General features: G+C 43.2%; 1 long non-coding RNA gene across 1 annotated transcript; it reads left to right on the top strand.

Moving 5' to 3' along the window:
• Positions 1–1,562: 1,562 nt before the first annotated feature.
• LOC119873009 lies at positions 1,563–6,760 on the top strand. The gene is made up of 3 exons (XR_005362908.1): positions 1,563–1,602; positions 4,985–5,460; positions 6,627–6,760. It is a non-coding gene; the product is annotated as an uncharacterized LOC119873009 (long non-coding RNA).
• The last annotated feature ends 3,199 nt before the right edge of the window (positions 6,761–9,959 follow it).

Here is a 9,959-nt window from a genome sequence, read left to right as displayed (position 1 = left end):
CATAACTTCTGCCTGGCACATATCAAACTGTATCTGCATTCCAGTTATTTTTTTTAAGATTGTATTTATTTATTCATGAGAGACACATACACACACAGAAAGAGAGAGAAGGCAGAGACACAGCAGAGGGAGAAGCAGGCTCCATGCAGGGAGCCCGACGTGGGACTCGATCCCAGGTCTCCAGGATCACACCCTGGGCTGAAGGCGGCACTAAGCCATTGAGCCACCTGGGCTGCCCTGCATTTCCCTTATTGATGAATATGCTCCAGTTCAAATATAATGTTGCAAAGTCCTTGAAGGCCATGACTTCACTTTATCTACTATGTCCACAACAGCAGAGTTCAACATACTCCATGCACATGGTAAACTATCAATAAAAATGTGCTTCTTTATTCAACTATCCAGTCCACTAAGGGCACGGGGCATTCCAGTTAACACTATTCTTATTCTCATATATCAGTGTATCAATGTGCAAAGCGTTTCTTCAGCTGTTCTCTCATTTCCACTTCACTACAACCTTATCTGATAAATTAGAGAACCTTCTTTATTTCAGAGATAGATCATAGTTCTTTTGCAATAACTGAACTCTTCAGGGTTATTTAAAGTAAATGGAGGAGCTAGAACTTGAATCCAATGCCCTAGCTTTTTATTACATGACTTTTCCCCACTACTGGTACCCTGTACAAAAGTTTGGTACTGCCTAAAAAGGTGTTCCTCATTCATGTGGATCCAGTAAAAGCAGCACTCTCTCACCCCAATCATGGTTCCTTCCTGCCAAACTTTCTCTGGGCTTGGTGTGCTTTGAAGCAGAAAAGAATGCCAACCCCAGATTTCCTGGCTTTTCTCCAGCCATCCTCTGCCTGGGTTCACTGGTCTATTGCTGTGGGCTTATGCCTTACCTAAGATTTAAATCACTCCTTTAGGGGAACTGGTCAGTGTGGTAGAATGATACCACTTACTATACTGTGAGGACCCATTCAGAACCCCACCATCGATATAAAGATTATTTTAAGCCGAAAACATTTGAGATACAACAGATGCAGAAAAAAAGCTTTCTCAGAGCTTCCCTTATCTAACTAAAAACATCAACTTCTGAGAAATGAGGCTGCAATACATTCCCTCTTAGTGGTGGGTATACTCCCAGGAAGAAGACAGGGAGTAAACCTGCCATAAATTCCCTCTCCAGAGGCCATGAAGAAGATGGAAAGACCACTCACACCTGCATAAACAAACATCATCACAAACTTTCTTATCTTCCATTTGTTCTCCTAAAAACCCATTTGTCTTTCCTAAAGAAACCTATTTGTTTTTCTCATAAAAGCCTTTTTCATTCCCTCCTCACCCCTACTGTTAGTATATAAGCCTCCAACTTTTATCATTCAGAAAGCTAGCTACTTTTTTTGTTAACTCCCATACACATAATTTTTCATCCTGCTAAGCTATCTTTTGTCATTTTAATTCACAGGACCCCAGTCATTAAACCAAAGAGTATATAGGAAAAGTTTTCCTCCCCAACAGTATCATAATGAGCATAATGAGCTCATAAGGAGCCAAAGAGTAACCAAGCATACATCCAAAGATGCCAGGAGCATGAAAACAGAGGTATGGGCTAGAAAGAATCACAAGGTAGTATGTAAGATCACACACTCTGGAATCAGACTGCCAGGTTCAAGTCTTGGCTAGCTGCATAATCCTGAACAGTTAACACAACTTCCATGTGCCTCAGTTTCTTCATCTGTAAAAAATGGATAGTTCTTTCTTTCTCATAGGATCACTGTGAGCTTAAACAAACTCATTGGTACATTGTCCAGCACTGTGCTTAGCATATATGTAGCAAGAAGTTTAGCTAAAGTAATAGGATGCTGAGGGATCATTTTTGTGTATACCCAAAATTGGCAACAAAGGCCCAAAGCTATGGACAAAGAGGCTCCTCAAACCACATATTCTAAACAAAGCTGTCAACACCAGGGCCAGATACCTTCCTTGTGGTTTACTAAGCCTGAGCTGCCCTTCTACCTTCACCACCACCTACCACCACAAATCTTGCCCCTTTCCCAGACCATAAAAGCCCAGAAAGGACCAGAGTGGGAGGGGGGCAGAACTATCACGGTCATGGACCTTGTCAAGATATGCAGTGTCTACAATGGGATGCCACTTCCCTACCTTCAAGAAAAGAAATGAAAAGTTTCAAGAGAATCCTTCTGAGAGGTTAAGAACTCCTACCAGATAGAGACTCTGGCATTTCACTCCCTGGATGGAGCTTGCAGAGCTACAGAACCTGTCTTCTCCAGCAGTCATAGAGAGTTATCAGGGGAAGTTAACCTACAGCTCTTGATGACAAGTGATATTCTTGAACATGGAGACTAGTGTCCATTTAAAGGTTCAAAGACTGCCAGAGAAGCCCACTTCATCAGAGTGAGAAGGGACCATGGCACAGAGTACCTAAGAATGTGAGCCCACCCTCCTCTCTTGCAGCAGAGATCTCAGCATTTCCTTGAGAAAGAGCACAGAGGAAAGGCAGGAGTCCTGGGGCCATCCTGGTGGCCACTGAGAGAGGAGCTGCCTCCTTAAAAGGTGATTAGAGCATGAACAAATGTCAGGGCCTAGGGAGGCATGGCTGTCCTCTCTGCAGAAAACCTCAGTGATGGAGAGGACTGGTGGAAACTCATCACTAAACTACTGGTCATGAAGAGGTCACCAGAAGACACACACAGGTTCCCAAGATAACCAAGGTCACCTCTGCATCGTGACATGCAACTGGTTTCCATGAGATGCCTCCACCATCTCCTCTAAACTCCCAAAGCCCCCCAATGCAAGCAAAGTCAACCTCAAAAGAGAGAGGAAAGGAAGAGATGGCATTTTAATTAAGGCTGTCCCCACTCACACTCAACCACATGGAAACGCTGGAGAGAAGTGGGAAACAGATGGCAGAGCCTTGGACCTCAGGCAATGGGTCAAACCCCTGCCAGGGCAGAGAGGGGAGTTGGAGGTAAGATTTAAGTCCTAATAAACACTAAAATTTAAATTGATCTCAACTTTTAACGTCTAAAATTGGTCAGGAAATTACAGAATCTGTCAAGATTTAAGAAAGAGCCTTTTGTCATAGCATATTTATAAGGAGAAAAAAAAAAAAAAAACATTTCATGCTGATGTCCCAAAAGAGCAATTACATTATCTGCATCAGCATCCTAGAGATGCCAAATCTGCCTGAGCTCAAGGCTACACATGAGACCAAAGACAGAAGATGGAGCCATGAATGTGTGCATATGTGTAGAGCTCTGTGTGTGGCAATTTAGAGAAGATCAAAGACAGGAACTAACACAGGAAATCCAAGGAAATTACCAAGAATGGGACTTGGGGCTGATGGTTTTAATTCGCCAGCACCAGTGAGAGACACAGTGGGTTGGCTGAGTTTAAAGGCACAGTGTCAACCTGGAGCCCCTGGGGGCTCTGCTGGGGTTTTATGTAAAGGGAGATAATGTGACAAATGTTGTTGCCTTCCAGCAGCTTTCTACTTCCCTAGTCATCCCTGTCTTTCATAAGAAAAATGGTAAACAGTAACTTTCTTCCTTCCTATTGCTTTGAAGGAGATGGGATGGTCATGGGGGAGAGGAAGTGGACTCTCATCCCTACACTGGCATTTATGTCCAAGCCAAATTGGTATTTACAGAAAGACTTCACCACCTCCGGGAAGATGAGGTTGGGCAGGACCACCTGCCCTGCACTGTCTATTCTATGCAAAACCAACTCTGTAATTGCGTCTAATCACTCCATAAGTGGTGAGGTTTTAGAGGAAAAAGAAAATAGTGTGAGGATTTTAAACAAACTAGTATGCTACTCTCACCCCCAAGCAAGTTTCTCTCCAGGAGAATGATCTCCGAAATGTGATCTGGGTGGGTGTGTCTTCTGGGTGGTCCCACACCCTGTTCCAAACTCCAAGGCAAGGGGTGCTGACATGTGAGACAGTCTCCACCCTGTCCATGGAGTAAGAAGGGTAGGAACTGTGGCAGCTGCAGGCCTGACTTGGCTGCTAGAAAATCATCACTCTTCCCCGAAGAACCATGCCCGAGGCCAGGCTTCACTGTCTTCACAGGACCAAATTCTGCAAAGCAGCCAGCAGTTTAGCCTCCTTTGGGGAGGAGTGTCGTGAGGGGTGGGTGTAGAGCTAAACACAGTCTGGCCTCAGAAAAATGTCCCTGCAATACCAAGTGAGACAAAAAAAAAAAAAAGTTGATTCAGAGAAATTCTAGAGTTTCACCAAAAAGTCTGGAATGCATTGGGTAAGTTGTAATGTGATTCAATGTGCATTCAGCTACAGAACAGTTATTTAGCACATCCATGAAGAAATCAGCGCCCAAGGTGATGGACTTGCCACCTTCTCCCCCAGAATATACTCTTTCAGGGAGTACTCAGCTTCTAAAATATCCCCTTAGCTCACTACTCCTCTTCCCATCACATTCCCCACATACATAGTCTAAGAACTTCTATATAACTTCCAATAAAAAAATAATACTTAATATAGTAAACTTGAAAAATGTTAAAAAGTTTAAAGAAGACCAAAAAAAATTACCCCTAAGGCAACCACCCAGAGAGAGACCGACTGTTAATATTTTGGTATGTCTGTTTCCAGACTTTTATGTTATGTTAATTATGAATAAATACGTGTGTATGCAATTTAATAAAGTTAAAATATTTGGAAAATTGAGTCCACATTGCTTGGACACAGTGTAGACTCTGGAATCAATTGCTTGGGTGTAATCCTAATTCCACCTCCCATTCTCTGTATCTCAGCCACAACACCTGAACAAAGTAGTACCTATGTCAGAATGTTGCTACAAAGAATAAATGAAATAATACAAGTTGAGCTTTTAAAACAGGACATAGGGCAAGTGGGATGAATATATGTGTTGTTGTTGTTATTATTAGTATTGGTTGTGACTTGCTTTTTTATACTACACACATACTTGTTTTCTGTGTCTTACAGGCAGTTTATAGGAGCGGACATTGCTCCTGCATCCCCATCAACGTGGCAGTGTCACACCTAAGATGCCGTCTAGATTGATACCATTCTCAGTAAATGCCCTGACCTTGCCAGCATCTTCCTGGGAGAGGCTGATGTGACAGGATAGCTGGGGCCAGCTGAAATGCCTGGAGGGGCACGAGATGATTGTGGAGGTTTCAGCCAAGCCAGCATCACAGCTGTCCTCAATTACCACAAACAGATGTTGGCAGCTTGACTCATTAGAAATGCAATCCGATCACCTTGGCAGTCTAATCCTCTTACTGGAAACTCCAGAGATAGGAAGACTCTGCACTCCTGATTCCTGTGGTCAGGTCAATGAAGGGTACTCTCCTTGTCCTGGGGAAAAACGTTCCCAAGCACAGACTCCATATGGCAAATCGCCATGAAGATGAGAGCAGTGGTTTCCACCTGGGAGATCTTAGTCCACCAGCTATTTGGTAATGACTGGGGACATTTTTGGTTGTCACAACTCTGAGAGGGAGGGGCCTGTTACAGGCATCCAGTGGGTTTCGTCCACGGGCACTGCTAAACATCTATAAGGCACAAGACAGCCCCACAAAACAGAGGATTATCTAACCCAAAATATCTATTAGCACCAGGACTGAGAAACCCTGATGAAAGACCTTGAGCACATAAATTAAATAAAAACCTTTAAGTTAAAAGTGGGAAAAGGCTGGCCGTAGTGAAATAGGCAGTCTCGAGTATCTATGACATAGATCACAGAGGCCAGCAGATAGGAGGTATTTATGAGATAAGGTAACTACATTTTCTGTACCTTTTCTCTAGGGTGGGTAGTGTGGGAAAGGGAATGAGAGGATATATGCTTTCCTAAGTAAAGGCTGCCATCCATAAACCAACCAACAGTGAGACTTCCAGGAACTTTCATATTAGAAAATCTAAGGGCCAGCCTCAGAGGATAAATACTTCCTCCATGATGGTTAATTTTATGTGTCAACTTGACTGGGCCATGGGGTGTGCAGATATTTGGTTAAATGTTATTTCTTGGTGTAGCTATGAGGGCCTTTCTGAATGAGATTAACATTTGAATCAGTAGGCTGAGACTAGTAGACTGTTCTCCCAGTGTGGATGGAATGAAACACTGTGCTTCTTCCAATCCACCAAAGGCCTAACTAGAATACAAAGCTGGAAGAGAAGAGAATTCTCTTTCTGTACCTGCGTTAGTGGGGACATTGGTCTTCCATTGCCTTCACACTTGGATTCAGACTGGAACTTGCACCATTGGCTCTCCTGGAACTTGTCAACTGCAGATCCTGGGATTTCTCAGCCTCCATGTTCCTGTGAACAGTTCCTTTTAATAACTCTCTTTGTGTATGCATGTGTACGTGTGCATGTATAGATGTATATATTCCATTCCTCTGGAGAATCCAGAATAATATTCTCCTCATGCTACACGGAGGCTTTGTTCTCATTCTTCCCAATTCAGTTCAAACACAACTTCCTCAGCCAGCCTTTCCCTGAGACCCTGACCTCACCTCTGTGTTCTCTCCTGTCTCAGCTCCCCTTTTGCTTCCTTCCCAGCCACTGCGTCCACTCGTAAAGAATGCAGAGATCTTGACTCATTCATTCATTGTTCTGTCCCCAGGAGTTTGAATCCCAGCCTCACCACTTACCTGTGTGAACCAGTCAAGCTACCCATTTTGTCAAGTCTAGGATACCATCGATTTAAAACACACCACTATTTACTGTGAAACTCACAAAGAAACAACAACGTTGAGTAAACACTATGCAGAGATCATGGCTTGTAAGATGCATCCTGATTTCAGATATATTGAAATGTAAGAAAACATGCATATTCAAATCATGAAACATTGTGCTTAATCTCTCTGAGCCTCAGTTTCCTCCATAGAGTAGGGATGGTAATCTTCAGGCCACAGGGTTCTTACAGGTAACCCCACTATACAGCGTGGGGAGAGCAGGCCCAGCTTCTCTTTGTACCTCCAGCTCCATCTTGCACTGCCTGGGGCCTCCTGTACCTACAAAGGGCCACCCCAATCCAAGCCCAGTCCACATATGTCTCACAGCTACAAACAACTGCCCCTCAGTCACACTTTGGGCCAGTAGGCAGCACAGTCTCACCTCAGGAGGAAAGACCTAGAGGAGATGCCCATTCAGGATCTGACAGTAGATCTGGGAAGGCTTGAGCAAGGAATTCTAGGGTCCTGATGACACAGGATGGGAACAGGCTCAGGATGGGTAGGAATGCTTAGCCCAAGGACCCTTCAACCCACAGGGAGGAGTGCCTCCAAGAGAAAGCAAGATCCGGGTCCCCTCACCAGGTTAAAAGGGTAGACAGGTTACAATGATCAAAGACAATAATAGATGTAACATGCCTTGTTCCTCAACTAGTATCTAGTGGAGGCTCTACAAATGAGTGTTCACCCACCCCAGCAGAGAAAAAGTCCTACACAGAGTCCACAGTGTAGCTGCAGCTAGCTATTACTTGGTACCTACTACATGCAACACAGTGGGTTATATGCTTTCTATTCTTTTTTTATTATTATTATTTAATTAGGAGAATTGGAGATAAAACTGAAATGTAAATTGTGATCAGACTAGGGGAGGCCCTGGATGCCAGGCCAAGAAGCTTTGTTCACATGAGATCAAGATTCATATTATGAATCTCTGTTCCCATCACAGACTAGAGGAAGGAGATTCAGGAAACTCAGGGGACAGATGATTATGAAAGGAGGTCAATGAGAAAGACCCCTATGATTCTCATAGTGGGAAAGAAAAGCAAGCAATGGCAGGAAGAGACTGGAGAATAAACAGTTTGGGGTATTGGGAATGACAGGGGAAAGGAATCACTCAGGAACTACATTTTCCAGAAGACTGGGGGCAAGATGGTACCTCCGGCAGGAATAGGGAAGTTTCAAGGGAATCTGGCTTCCAAGGGAGAAGAAAGAGTCAGTTAGCTTAAAATTTAACTCTCTAGGTTATTTAGAGCACCTACTGTGTACTTGAGCTTGTTTACACTTCTCTGCCTCTCCTCTAGCATATGTCAGAAATTGTCACCATTGGTACCACTACAGAGTTCTCACAACCTGGTGAAACTATTTTTTTGGTCTCCTAATATCCATCAAGACATTATTTTTCAGTCTGTCAATGGACCCAGCTATTAACGTATTACCACAAAAACTACAATTTTGCTATAGTCCTAAAATCTAAACAGGTATCTAGGATCCATACTAATGAAACATATACAAACTATTTGCTTGCCTCCACCCTGCCCTTCTACCCACATCTAGAAACTCTGAATAGTCCAACAACTCTAGTATCAAACAGACTCAAAGTTAACATGGGACAAGAAAATAAATAAAGTTAATACAACAGTGCCATCTAGTGAGTGACAAGAAATTCAGAAGGATATGGATCTGTCTTAAATTTAGGATTCATATATTTTACCCCAACAGATCCAGTGCAGAAGAGGAATGGTATTAAATGAAGGTGTTTTGTGTCATCATAAGCCCTTAGAAAAATCCCTCTATGTGATTTGAATTTCCCAAATTTATGGGGAATCTTAATGGAGGCCATATAAAGAGAATGAAGAAGTTAGTAGAAATCCATGGTTTCCTCCAAAGTCCAACATTAAATAGCAAGAATCTAACACTAATCATGACAAGAGCTTTAGTAGAGTCCCATCTCCTGACAGTGAGCTCAGCACCCTCTCCGTGACCCTAAGCTAATAGAAGCCATGCAGCCTCAGATCCACCAGGATCACCTCCCGCTCTATGCTCATGCCCAAGTGACCTAGGGCAAGTGAGACTTCTCTAGCCTTCTGTTTCTTCATCTGCAAAATGGCAATGATGATATAGCAATGGCCATTCACAGAGAGTATTATGGGCTCTACATGAGTTATTTTAGGAAAAATCTATATATAACACAATGGTTTAGCCCTATCAAAGTGAGTTTTCTTCAAGCCTGCCCTTTCTCCTGTATCTGCTCATTTACCAAATGAGAATCAGACATCTATGCATTGGGGCACCTGGGTGGCTCAGTTGGTTAAGTGTGTGCCTTCAGATCATGATCCAAGAGTCCTGGCATCAAGCCCAGCATCGGCATCAGGCTCCCTGCACAGTGAGGAGCCTGCTTCTCCCTCTCCTTCTGCCTGCCATTCCTCCTGCTTGTGCTCTCTCCCTCTGTCAAATCAATAAAGTCTAAAAAAAAAAGATATGTATATGTCCTTTTTTTCAAAAAAGACAATTTTCATATTTTTAATAAATGCTGAAGCCCTACTATGTGCCACTCTAGACTCCAAGGACAGGCAAGTTTCCTCCTTGGTGAAATTAATCTAAAATGTGAGAGAATCTTAGAAGAAAATACAGAATCACAGCAAGAGAGACTATCATCTCCCAGAACAGATAATGAATGAGTTGAAAACTGGAAGAGGAGGAGACAAACAAAGACAAAATGAAGGAACATAGCCTATAGTCTACTAGAAATCCAGGGCAAACAACTGAGGTTACCCAATCAAGTGTCCCTTAAAAGGTGGGAGACTGAGAGTATTATCTGAAAGAAAAGGAGATATTCATCCCCCAAGACGAGTTGGCTCTGCCCTTGATCAAGCCCTCTACCTTATTTTCTCCTAGCAACTTCTCCATCACCATTCCAGGGACATGATTCCATCTAAGGACTGCCCTGGAGTTAACCACATTGCCAGATGGATGAAATTACAATCAGGGTGCCCCTCTGGCTTTCCACCTTCTCTCCCTTTTCCCCCTGGAATAGCTCACCATTTTAGATAAGACAGCAGCCAGCAATGTTTTTGGTGTTCCAGTTTATCTGGTTTAGGGCTTATTGCCATCCAAGAAGGCTGGTCTCCCTTAATCTTCAGCTTTGCACATCACAAGGCCAGATCTGCCTGCCAGTGGATCAAAATTAGCACTTTCCAAAGTTATATGTTACACTACCAAACATT

This window comes from Canis lupus, chromosome 8 (assembly GCF_011100685.1).
Source record: "Canis lupus familiaris isolate Mischka breed German Shepherd chromosome 8, alternate assembly UU_Cfam_GSD_1.0, whole genome shotgun sequence".
NCBI lineage: Eukaryota > Metazoa > Chordata > Mammalia > Carnivora > Canidae > Canis > Canis lupus.
Note: the sequence above shows the minus strand (reverse complement) of the source record. Positions and strands in the feature narration are given on the sequence as shown.